Source organism: Euprymna scolopes, chromosome 13 (genome assembly GCF_053919585.1).
Source record: "Euprymna scolopes isolate OS-2025 chromosome 13, ASM5391958v1, whole genome shotgun sequence".
Taxonomy (NCBI): Eukaryota; Metazoa; Mollusca; class Cephalopoda; order Sepiida; family Sepiolidae; genus Euprymna; species Euprymna scolopes.
In genome coordinates this window covers 46,956,606-46,970,144 of record NC_136494.1, presented here as the reverse complement: position 1 = coordinate 46,970,144, position 13,539 = coordinate 46,956,606, and the positions used below count along the sequence as shown (strand labels likewise).

The 13,539-nt window shown below is 36.9% G+C and overlaps 1 pseudogene; it reads right to left on the bottom strand.

The window, feature by feature from the left end:
* Positions 1–5,516: 5,516 nt before the first annotated feature.
* Positions 5,517–5,728, bottom strand: LOC145292473 (U2 spliceosomal RNA; annotated as a pseudogene).
* Positions 5,729–13,539: the final 7,811 nt, after the last annotated feature.

The window sequence follows — 13,539 nt, the reverse complement described above, 5'->3', positions numbered from 1 at the left end:
ATATTTTCCACATGTTGCTGATTTTCCGGACTCAAGCAGCTTAAGGTACTTATAGGCCAATTCTCTGGTTTCTGAACTAGCCATGTAGGTCCATGAGTCCAGTAGTCCAATTTCTCTTTAAATTTTTCCAGGCTGACATCACGAGAAAGCAGATCCGCCGAGTTTTCTGGAGAGGGGACATATTTGTAGTGAATGTCCACTCCAAATTCTTTAGTAAAATTCTCTTTCATATCATGAATGTCTCTTATTCTATTCCTGATATATAGGCTTTTTGCCTTCACATTGTCTGAGAGAAGCCATGACAAAACGACTTGCGCATCCACAGAAACTCTCAAGAAATATCCCAAGTTAACAATTGCTCTCAATTTTAATATTAGAGTATGTTCTTAGCAACATGCTTAAAGCTTTGAATGCAATGTATACAGCAAGCAATTCCATCATTGGCAAATTTTTTGCTTTCATTGGTACTACTTTATATATTATATGGGATTTCCCATTTCACACCCCATAAATAACAAACCCATATGCCTGTGGTGAAGCATCATAGAAGATATACAACTTCAGTGGACTGTCACTGTCTACAGCCTGTCGTGAGAAGGACAGATTCTTCAAACCAGAGAGATCCTCAGCTAAATTTGACCAGATTATCATTATGTCTGTTGGTACCTTTTGATCCCAACTCAATTTGAGCAACCATAATTTTCTGAGAAGGATTTTCGCTTTAACTGTTACAGGAGCACAGAGTGATAAAAGATCAAATATTTTTGCTGTCTGTGCCAAAATATCCCTTTTATAGAGAGTATATTTTCCTGAACTGAAGTGTCAGAGATGCTGATAGTATCTGATTCAGGGTGGTATTTATACCCAAGAACCTTTTCATACTCACAGTTATGTTGCACAATTCTACCATCCTCAATCACGATTTATCGTAGGACTCTATAATTGGAATTACACGACCTCAGTTGGAAATTTCTCTTTTGCAGTCGTGGCACTGCATTTTTAAGGCTGATTATCTCCTCCGAAGAATTGCTTGTCATACATAGGTTGTCAACATAAACATAAAATCGATTTTTCAACATCTTAGTACATGTGTCATTTGGAAAGTTACTCACGTGATGCTGCAGGACATAATCTATATATATAAAAGCGAAAATGTGTGTGTGTATGTATGTTTGTTTGTATGTATGTATGTATGTGTGTTTGTATGTCTCACAAAAACTTTCCACACCGGTCACGGATTTTTGCCAGATCGGTATCATGTTAAAGTTCCAACTTCGCCCGACAAATATCGAAAAATTGGCCAAAAATGTTAATTCCTTCACCCTGAAATCAGCAGTTTTCTACAGGGAGGGGTCAGCAAAAACCGTCCTCTCATGACGAATTCGGTTCTACACATGTGCAAATGATGTTGGAACCTGATTTGGTTTAAAGATTTAAAAAAACACGACCTAATTTCATGGACGTCGTCTTAGCTCAGTTGCTTAGTGCGCGGCCTCATTATCTAAAGGTTTTGGGTTTGAATCATGGTGTGAGATGTCTTTTTTTTTTCGATTTTTTAAATTTTAATATTGAAGCAGGCTTATTTAAGCCATTTTTCACATGTTTTTTTTTGGTTTTTATTTTTCAGATTTTTTAAAGAAGTTCGTTTTCTGTTTTCTTTTTTTGTTTTTCCGATTTTCGTTTGCCTTACGTTAGTTTTTTTACTTCGCTTATTCTTATGTTTTCATTAACACCACCACCCCCGCCCGAGCACAAACACCGAGCACAAACACCTACAAACACCTGGGCAACGCCGGATACCCCCCCGCTAGTCTATATATATAAAAGCGAAAATGTATGTATGTATGTGTGTTTGTGTGTCCACTAAAAACTTTTGACAGACACAACGAAAATTCACAAATTCGGTATCATATCAAAGCCCCATCCTTCGCTCGAAAAATTGGCCAAAAACGTTCAATTTTTTCACCCCAAAATCGACAATTTTCAACAGGGGGAGGGGTCAACAAAAACGGTCCTCTTGTGACGACGACCGGTTCTACGCATGCGTCAGATGACGTCATGACCTGATTTACTTTAAATAGTTGAAAAACTGACTAAATTTCATGTACGTCGCGTTAGCTCAGTTGTTTAGCATGTCGGTTCGTTATCTAAACTTTTTGGGTTCGAATTGTGGTGTGAGATGTCTTCTTTTTTTTTTCGATTTTTTAAATTTAAATATTGAACCAGTGTTATTTAAGCCATTTTTCACGTAACGTTCGTTTTTCTGTTTTTGTTTTTACTTCACTTATCCACCTCTGACCACATATCCAAAATCACCTGGGTACCCACCGATTTTTTAACTTTTAATATCAAAACAGGCTTATTTAAGCCATTTTTCACGTGTTCGTTTTTCTGTTTTCTTTTTGGTTTTTTCGATTTTTACATTTAATATCGTTTGTTTGCCTTACGTTAGTTTTTTTTGTGTTTTTTTTCGATGTTTTGATTACCCCTACCGCTTAAGTTTTAACGTTATTTTCTTTTTTACTTCGCTTATAACAAACAAACCTGGTCATTGACCTCATTATTGCTTACGTCGTCGTCACCTGTCAATTTGGTTCTTACTTAAATAAATTCAAACATCTTTCAGTAATTCATTCTGGCTGGCCGATTTTATTTTCAAACTTCGCCTATCCCCCCCCCCCCGTTTCTTTTTTATTTAACACTACACACACTTCCAAACACCCGGGCAACGCAGAGTAACCCCGCTAGTCCAATATATAAAAGGCAAAATGTATGTGAGTGTGTGTGTGTGTGTGTGTGTTTGTATGTTCGCTAAAAACTTTCGACAGGCAGAACAAAAATTAACAAACTTGGTATCAGATTGAAGTTCGACCCTCGGCAAATATCAAAATTTGGGCCCAGAAGGACCACTAGAAGTGGGTCAGCTGACCGTTTTTCTTCAGTGGGGGGGGGGACAATAAAGTGACATTTTAACGTTAAATATTACGTAATATTAAATCGATTCTACAAAGTACCAAAATAAAAACGGGCCCCAACTCTCCCACATAAAGTGTACACGGGGCCCGTTTATTTTGCGTCACCCTGTATTTAAAAACCGCTGAGTCATGTCACGTGATCTCGACGTCAGCAAGCTGTAATTACGACGTTTGTATTAAGAGACCTTTAGTATTGCACAAATAAAAAGATTAACTATCAGTATCGTACAAATTATTATATTATCTTACACGTTATGAAAATGTTTCCAACGTGATTAATGGGTTAAAAATAGTAAATATACGAGAGTATAATGAAAAATGTCAAGAAAAAATGATAAGGGGAAAAAAAATTAAGCTTAAAAATATTCATCGATTACAAGACAGATCGTTAACTTTACGCTACAAAATAAACTGCCATTTTCTTTTTTGTATTCTTAACACATGACCTCCCACCTCTGTTAAACTGGAGGGGGGGGTTCATAAGCAAAAATGATAAGTAAATTACGCTTAAAAATATTTAGCCTGAGACGACCGGTGCCTGTTTTCACACCAATAAAAAAACAAAAAAACGGCCATTTTCTTTTTTATATTAGTAATACTATAAACTAATTGGTATTCCGGCATAAAGCTCGAGACAATAGTCTCTAACCCCCTTTCACAACAAAAGGAACTAATTTCCCTATACACCGCTTTTGGTTACTATGGGAACAGCTAATTTTTGTGATGATTCGATTTTTAATAATAAACACATTTTATTATTTTAAATATTAATATTTATTTTTAATAATAAACACATTTTATTTTATTTTAAATATTAATATTTATTTTTAATAATAAACTACACTGATTAATATCCCAAAAACTACTTTTTTTGTGACAAATTTAAATGCGCTTGCTTGCATGTATAGAAATGGCCACCACCACCACCGATAACAAAGAATTACATTGCTTAATATGAATACTGAGAATACTCCAAAAAACACAGGTCAGCTGCTGCAGGTATAACATCATCAACAATTTTCTCCATAAGTGCAGCAGAACGCGTACGATTTTTCGATTAATTAGCGGCAGTACTAATAATTTGTGCGGGTTTTCAGATCAAATAATAATTAAAAAAAAAAATCAACAATAATAATAAAAAAAAATCGACAATAATAAAAAAAAAATCAACAATAATAAAAAAACAAAATAGATTTTATTGGTTTATTCCTCGAATCACAAAAATTAATAAATAAAAAATCCTGTATATTGTAGGCTACAATAAATGTTTGAAGCCAAATCTTTCAGCAAAAAAGGCCAAATTCAAAGACAAAACCACATTTTTTAGATAAAAAAAGGCCAAAAAAGTCAAATTTTAACTTTTTCTTTAATAATTACTATTAAACAAATATTGTTTTACTTTTAAAATGTCCTGTATATTGTTTATTATTAAAAATCGAATCATCATTATTATCATTCATCATTATTATTAAAAATCGAATCATCACAAAAATTAACTGTTCCCATAGTAACCAAAAGCGGTGTATATGGAAATTAGTTCCTTTTGTTGTGAAAGGGGGTTAGAGACTATTGTCTCGAGCTTTATGCCGGAATACCAACTAATTCTATTTAGAGGGAGGAAGATGGGAGGCATAATATGAGTTAATCAGCGTTTGTTTCACTACACCCTAATACTTACATATTTTAATATAATACGAAATGAGAGTTAATGGATTTCGTGACATTTCAGGCATAAATCCTCCTTATTTTCGAGTAACGTTTGTTTCTCTACAGCTTGAAATCCCAGGTAAAACCTCCCCTTTATTTTCTCAGTTGGAGGCGGGGGGGGGGGGAAAGATGAAACCACTTGAATTCTAAGAACAGATACTACACTTTGATCTTAGCCAAAAGCTTAATTTTCAACCGACCATTATCTTCTATTATAAAAGCATGCATAATTTATATTTATCGAATACTAAATTGAGACAAGATGCCATATTCCAAAAATCACAGCGGAACTAAAAACATTATTATTTAGAAGGCCATCCTTATTTTCGAGTGACGTTTGTTTCTCTAAAGCTTGACATGCAAAGCATGACCTCCTCCTTATTTTCTTAGTGGGAGGGGGGGGCGATAGATGAGACCGCAAGAATTCTACGAACAGATGGTATTTATTTGCTCCCCCACTGAGCAAATTAGGCACAAGGCCGTTTTTAATGTGAGGTAAAAACCAGCTCCCCTAAAAGTAGGCAAAAAGGGGGCACTCTGGTTACCAAAAATAATAATTGTCCCAGTATAGAGGGTTTCCCCTCCATTGACTGGTACAAATTATCTTAAGTGCAGCATCTGCCGGAACAGATGGTATTTATTTGCTACCCCACTGAGCAAATTAGGCACAAGGCCGTTTTTAATGTGAGGTTAAAACCAGCTCCCCTAAAAGTAGGCAAAAAGGGGGCACTCTGGTTACCAAAAATAATAATTGTCCCAGTATAGAGGGTTTCCCCTCCATTGACTGGTACAAATCATCTTAAGTGTAGTATCTGCCGGAACAGATGGTATTTATTTGCTCCCCCACTGAGCAAATTAGGCACAAGGCCGTTTTTAATGTGAGGTAAAAACCAGCTCCCCTAAAAGGGGTCACTCTGGTTACCAAAAATAATAATTGTCCCAGTATAGAGGGTATAGAGGGTTGACTGGTACAAATTATCTTAAGTGCAGCATCTGTCGGAACAGATACTACACTTTGATCTTAGCCAAAAGGCCAAGAAAAAGATGCAAAATATATATTTATCGTATACTACATAGAGACACGATGTCATATTCCAAACATCACACAATATAATATGTAAGTGACCTCCATTCATTGTCGAATACCATTAGATTAATATAAAATCAATGTTATGCAAGTGACCTTCCTTGGATGAAGCTTCATTGTCGAATACCATTATATTAATATACAATCATTATTACAATATCCAAGTGACCACCCTTGGATGTAGCTTCATTGTCGAATACAATTAGATTAATATACAATCATTGTTATTATATGTAAGTGACCTCCCTTGGATGTAGCTTCATTGTCGAATACCATTAGAATAATATACAATCATTGTCATCATATGTAAGTGACCTCCCTTGGATGTAGCTGCATTGTGGAATTCCATTAGATTAATATACAATCATTGTCATAATATGTAAGTGACCTCCCTTGGATGTAGCTTCATTGTGGAATTCCATTAGATTAATATACAATCATTGTCATAATAGGTAAGTTACTTCCCTTGGATGTAGCTTCATTGTCAAATTCTATTAGAATAATATGCAATCATTATAATATGCAAGTGACCTTCTTGGGTGTAGCTTCATTGTCGAATTCCATTAGATTAATATACAATCATTGTTATAATATGTGAGTGACCTCCCTTGGGTGTAGCTTCATTGTCGAATTCCATTAGATTAATATACAATCATTGTTACAATATGCAAGTGACCTCCCTTAGATGTAACTTCATTGTCGATTACCATTAGAATAATATACAATCATTGTCATAATATGGAAGTGATCTCCCTTAAATGTAGCTTCATTGTCAAATACCATTAGAATAATATAAAATCATTGGTGTAATATGCAAGTGACCTTACTTGAGTGTAGCTTTATTGCCGAATACCATTAGATTAATATACAATTATTGTCATAATATGTAAGTGACCTCCATTAAGAGTAGCTTCATTCCATTAGATTAATATACAATTATTATAACAATAAGAGTAGCTCCATTCCATTAGATTAATATACAATTATTGTCATAATATGCAAGTGACCTCCCTTGGATGTAGCTTGATTCTTGAATACCATTAGATTAATATACATTCATTGTCATCATATGTAAGTTACCTTCCTTGGATGTAGCTTCATTGTCGAATACCATTAGATTAATATACAATCATTGTTATAATATGCGAGTGACCTCCCCCGGATGTAACTTCATTGTCAAATACCATTAGATTAATATACAATCATTGTCATAATATGTAAGTGACCTCCCTTGAATGTAGCTTCATTGTCGAATACCATTAGAATAATATACAATCATTGTCATCATATGTAAGTGACCTCCCTTGGATGTAGCTTCCTCCAGCCCAGACAATGTCTCAAATGTATTATTTTAGTAAGAGGAAGGGGATTATGTGGGTTAACTCATGAAACATGATTATCGAAATTAGTAACATATCCAAGAATTATGAAAAATGATGAAATGTTAGTTATTTGATTTGTATGTTTGTAATGAAATAGACACCCCAGACAATGTAGCATGGTTGTTATTTTAGTAAGAGAGGGGCGATTATGTGTGTTAAATCATGGAAAATGATTGTCGAAATTAGTAACATATCCCAAAATTATGAAAAATGATAAAATGTGAGTTATTTGATTGGTGTGTTTATCATGAAATAACCAGAGACAATGTCTTAAAGTTATTATTTTAGCAAGAGGAGAGGGGATTATGTGGGTAAATCATGAAAAACGATTGTCGAAATTAGTAATATATCCAAGAATAATAAAAAGTTATTAAATGTAAGTTATTTGATTGGTGTGTTTATAATGAAATAAACAGCCTAGATATTGTCTGAAAGTTAGTATTTTAGTAAGAGGGGGTCGATTATGTGGGTTAAATCATAAACAATGATTATAAAAATTAGTAACATATCCAAGAATTATGAAAAATGATTAAATGTGAGTTATTTGATTGGTGTGTTCGTAATGAAATAGACAGGCTAGAAGATGTATCAAAGTTGTTATTTTTGTAAGAGGAAGGGGATCGTGTCGGATAAAGATTATTTGGGTTACTTCATTAAAAATAATTGTCGAAATTAGTAACATATCCAAGAATTATGAAAAATGATATAATGTGACTTACTTCATTGGTGGGTTTGTAATGAAATAACCAGCCATACAATGTATAAAAGTCATAATTTTAGTGATAGAAGGGGGCGATAATGTGGATTTACTCATGAAAAATGATAATCGAAATTAGTAACATACCATAGCCTATGTATCAAAGTTTTTATTTTAGTAAGAGTGGGGGCGATAATGTAAGTTAAATCATGTGACATGGCTGTTGAAATTAGTAACATATCCAAAAATTATAAAAAATGATGAAATGTGAGTTATTTGGATTATGTGTTTGTAATAAAAAACCAGCCAAGACAATGTCTTAAAGTTATTATTTTAGACAGGTGAGCGATAATGTGGGTTAAATTGTCGAAATTTGTAACAATCCAAGAATTATGGGATTCAACGAGACACATCCGTATATATACTTACAGATTACCTGAAGTCACCCTGGATTCAATGAGATACATGCAAATGTATGCAAGCAGAATACACGGTCGCCTTGGATGTAATGAGATAGATGCAAATATACACTAGCAGATTACTTGGCGATGCCTTGGATTGAATTAGATTGATTGAAATATATACTAAGAGAATACCTTGCGTCGCCCAGGATTTAATGAGATTGATTGAGATATATACTAGCACAACATGCAGCATTGCTCGGGATTGAATGAAATAGGTGAGAATATATATTAGCAAAATACTTGGCATTGCTTGGGATTTGATGAGATAAATGTGTTGTATATTACCCGTCCTTGCATATACATTCTGTAAATTACCTACCCTAGGTAAGACACAATTATTTCATATATGTAATACCTGTCTTATGTAGGTAAAATATTCTTTTGCTCGAAATAGCAAATGATACATAAAACATACAAAATTCCTCTCTCATAACAAATATATTACAAAACCAAATTCAATTTTCTCATTGTTTATACTATCCCGAGCAACGCCAGGTAGCCCTGCTAGTCTATATATATAAAAGCAAAAATGTGAGTTTATATGTATGTACGTGTGTTTGTATGTCTCGCAAAAATTTTCGACACGGGTCACAGATTTTCACGAGATTGGTATCATTTTAAAGTTCCAACCTTCGCCCGACAAATATCGAAAAATTGGTCAAAAACATTAATTTCTTCACCCTAAAATTATCAGGTTTCTACAAGGAGGGGTCAGCAAAAACCGTCCTCTCATGACAAGTTCGCTTCTACACATGCGCAAATGACGTCGAAACATGATTTACTTTAAATATAAAAAAAAAACAATCCAATTTCGTCGACGTCGTCTTAGCTCAGTTGCTTAGAGCGCGGCCTCATTATCTAAAGATTTTGGGTTCGAATCGTGGTGTGAGATGTCTTTTTTTTTTTTTTTTTAATTTTAATATTGAAACAGGGTTATTTAAGCCAGTGTTTTTTTTTTTTCGTTTTTATTTTTCAGATTTTTTAAAGAAGTTTTAACATTCGTTTTTCTGTTTTATTTTTCCATCACATTCGCGTTTTCTTTTTTTTGTCTTTCCCATTTTTACATTTAACATCTTTTGTTTGCCTTACGTTAGTTTTTTGGGGTGTTTTTTTCGATTTTTTTAAAGTTTTAACATTTTAATATTTAAAAATATTTACTTCGCTTATTCTTATGTTTTGATAACCCCTCCCCCCCCGGCCCAAGCACACACACCTCTAAACACCCGGGCAACGCCGGGTACCCCCCCCCACTAATTTAATATAAAGCCCTGAAGCCAAATATCAATGTGCAATAACGATAACAAATCAACTTGTAGGGGAATAAATAAGAGCACCGGATTACCGGTGTAGGGTAAGGAGTGAGGTCCCTTGAAAAAAGTAGAGGAGAGTCCGTACACATGAGGCACGGACGCAAAAAGTTCTTCTCCTAAAAGACAATGTTGGACAGGCAGAGTACAACCCTAGAATACAGTCCTCACTCCTCCCGTAAACCCCACTATTGAAGTGAGTAATCTTTTTACCTTAATGTTCTGAATTGCAGTGTTGTCATGTTTTCATGTTTGTTAATAAATTCTTGTCGTTTATACTTGTTGTACGTTTAGTAATTATTAAAGCTGGTCGGTAGTTTTGGGACTTGGAAGAACCTAAACCCATACCAACAGTGGTGACCCCAACTAGCAACATAGAATACGCAAAGCAACGTTTTTTTTTATGTTTTAATAACAAAAGGAAAATGCGTAAAATTAAAGTTTATTTTTAAATAAAAATAATCCATAACATGAATCCCGGCGTCAGAGTAGTTAAAAATAAATAAACAAAACATTTACGTACGTAAGTTAAAAATAAAAAAATAAAAAATAATGACTAGTTACGTTTCTGTGCCGAGATTTATTTTATACAAGTATCGTTACCCTTTCATCGGGATATTCACATTTTTCTCGCACAACAATATGGCTGACCGCGTCTTCTTCAATTTGCACGCGGCGCCAGTCTCATGATTGGCTGATGTGAACACTACGTCACACTTCGTCTTCCTCTTGCTCTGTCCCTACTATTACTACTATACGGTGTCATCTAGCTAACTGTCGCTATAAATAAATAAATAAGATAAAAATAAATAATAATAATAATAATAAAAATCATAAATAAATGTGAAATGGCGTCGCCCACATTCAGTCTGATTCCAACGGATGTACGGAATGACCCTGCTTTGTTTTTCGCACAGCTAGATTTATATTTTCGGCAGAAAACGATATCAGGACAGACTGAAAAGTTTTGCCATGTGGCGACTATATTACCTCAGGATGTTATCGTCGAGGTGAGAGACCTAATTATATCTCCTCCCACGGAGAAACCATATGACACCCTACGAGAAAGAGTGACAACTGCTGTGTCAGTTTCAGCACACAGGCGAATCTCACAATTATTAGAACAGGAAACGATGGGGGATGGCACGCCCTCACAGTTTCTAAAGTGCCTGCAGAAGTTGGCTGAAGGGACAATGGACAATAATATTGTCAAACACATCTTCCTACAGCGCATACCAACCGAGTATAAGGTGGTAATAGCTGCACAAGATGAATCTATGCCAGTGGAACGAGTGGCTGAGATAGCCGACCATATTGCCGATATAATGTCGACACGGTCGTCAACGGTGGCTGGCGTTCAGACATCGGAGAAAGACGAGCTACTCTCCAAACTAATGGAGGGACAGACCAGATTAGAAGCTCGCATGAACAAAATGGCGGAGGACATTGCGAGACTTACCCTCGAGAATAAGCAAAGGCGGGGGGGGGGGGGGGGGGTTGCGCGCAGCCACTCCAGAGAACGGAGGCAGGATAGGACCATTTGCTGGAAGCACAAGAGATTTGGGGAGAAGGCAAACTCCTGTATCCCACCGTGTAGTTACAAGAGTTCGGGAAAAGCTTAAACCAACAGAAGAATGTGGCATCAACTGTCGGTGCATCTCGTTCAGGCCGCCTATTGTATGTGGTGGACAAAAACTCAGGTACGTCCTTTTTGGTGGACAGCGGGGCACAGGTGTCTCTCATTCCTGCGACTGCAGCTGACAAGAAATCCCCTCCCTGTAAATTCACACTACGAGCTGTGAATGGCTCGTTAATACACACATATGGGGAGAAGTGTATGGACCTTAATTTAGGCCTGCATAGAACATTTACCCACATTTTTATAGTGGCGGATGTAGACAGTGCTATTTTAGGTACCGATTTTTTACAGACGTTCGGTTTGGTGGTTGATATAACAGGCCAGTGTCTGAAAGATCCAGAAACGCATCTCACAGCGTGTGGGGTAGTTAGGACTGGTACTCCATTGTGTCCAGCAGTGGCACATGCAAACCAGGATAACGATTTTCTGAGTCTCTTGAAGGAATACCCTTCAATTTCAGTGCCTTCTTTCCATAGGGACGTTTTGCCACACTCCACCACACACTATATCGAAACAAATGGTCCGCCCGTTCATAGCAAAGCTAGGCGCTTAGCACCAGAAAAGGTAACAGCGGCCAAGGCTGAATTTCAGAAAATGATGAAGTTAGGCATAGTTCGCCCTTCAAAGAGCGAATGGGCTTCACCTCTTCATCTTGTCAACAAAGGTGTTAACACATGGCGGGCATGTGGGGACTACAGAGCACTGAATGCAGTCACTAAACCAGATAGATACCCAATACCACATGTCCAGGACGTGACAGCAGTGGCTCAAAATAACCGTTTTTTTTACAAAATTGGATTTAATTCGAGTATATCATCAAATACCGGTGGAGCCCGAACACATTCCTAAAACGGCTATCATCACCCCATTCGGGATGTTCGAGTTCATGCGAGTTCCTTTTGGGTTGCGAAATGCAGCACAAACATTCCAACGGTTCATAGACCAGGTGTTGTCAGATTTGCCATTCGTCTGTGCATATATTGACGATGTACTTATTGCTAGCCAAACTAGAAAGGAACACATCGGTCATGTGCGACAGGTCTTTGAACGTTTGAAGCAATATGGGATAGTCCTAAACCCATTAAAATGTGCTTTTGGTCAATCCGAAGTAATTTTTTTAGGACACCATATTTCAGAGGGGGGAATATCCCCATCACCAGAGATGGTCAAGTCCATTCAAAATTTCCCTATCCCTGCCACAATGAGGCAGCTGCGTCAATTCTTGGGGCTGATAAACTTTTATCGTAAGTTCTTACCTCACTGTGCACAAGTACTTTTACCATTGACAAGTTTGTTGACAAATGTGAGGAAGTGTGACATTGTATTTTCAGAGCACGCAGTAGAAGCATTCAACAAGATCAAGGCTATGTTGCAGGAGACTGCAAAATTGTCTCACATCCAACCCAACCAGGAGCTGTGCCTAGCAGTGGATGCATCCGCAATTGGAATTGGAGCGGTCCTACAACAAAAATGCGATGCGGACTGGAAACCCATTTCCTTTTTCTCAAAATAATTAACAGAGACTGAGAAACGCTATAGTACATTTTCCAGAGAGCTGTTAGCTGCATTCTCTGCAATACGCCATTTCCGGCAGCTCTTGGAAGGTCAGCAGTTCCATATCCTCACGGACCACAAACCCCTGTTAGGCGCTTTACAGTCTTCCTCGGACAAATATTCTCCCAGAGAGATTCGCCAGATGGATTATATCCTTCCATTGACATCGGATATCCGGCACATCAAGGGAGCAGACAACATCCCAGCAGACACCTTATCGCGGGGAATTGATTCCTTCCTGTTGCAGCCGGCAATTGACGTCGATACCTTGTCTAAAGAACAACAGAAGGATGAACATTTACAAAATCTCCTGCAGAATAATCCAACTTCATTGAACCTAGTGACAATTACCAACCCTACCAGCCACACAAAAGTTGTGTGTGACACAAGCACAAACAAACTGCGACCATACGTTCCAGCATCGCTACGCAAAGACATATTTAAGGCAGTACACGGTCTATCGCATCCAGGGGCCAATGCCTCTGTAAGGCTACTAACAGACCGATATGTCTGGCCACGAATAAAAGCTGATACAAGAGCGTGGACGAAAACGTGTGTGGAGTGTCAAAAAGCCAAGGTCGGTCGTCACACGTGGGCTCCTCTGGGCACGTTTCCAGTTCCAGATGAGAGATTTCAGCACATTCATATCGACATCACCAGACCATTTCCGACATGTGAAGGTCAGTGCTATCTGCTGACATGTATCGACAGATTCTCACGATGGTTT